This window comes from Otolemur garnettii, unplaced genomic scaffold (assembly GCF_000181295.1).
Source record: "Otolemur garnettii isolate 467f Iridium unplaced genomic scaffold, OtoGar3 scaffold00105, whole genome shotgun sequence".
NCBI lineage: Eukaryota > Metazoa > Chordata > Mammalia > Primates > Galagidae > Otolemur > Otolemur garnettii.
The window spans coordinates 12,996-13,288 of record NW_003852500.1 but is presented as its reverse complement, the minus strand read 5'-3'; positions in this window follow the sequence as shown (position 1 = coordinate 13,288).

The following is a 293-nucleotide window of genomic DNA, read 5'->3' as shown; positions in this document are numbered from 1 at the left end:
TAGATCTGTTGAATTTATTCCTCCTTACTCTAATTTTGTATCCATTGAACAACATCTGTCTTCTCCTCCAACTGCCCAACCCATGGTAACCTCATTCTATGAAGAGGTAATTTCTATATTTTATGTGTGAATATGATTCCTCTTAGGAGATCCCTTGTTATCTCTAATTAGGAAATTATTTTCCAGTTTCTGTTTTTCATGGAAGGCATGGATTTTCCAGTTTTTGTGAGAAAATATTTCACTAACATAAATTGAATTTTGATACATTCCAGATACTATCTATACAACGAGTA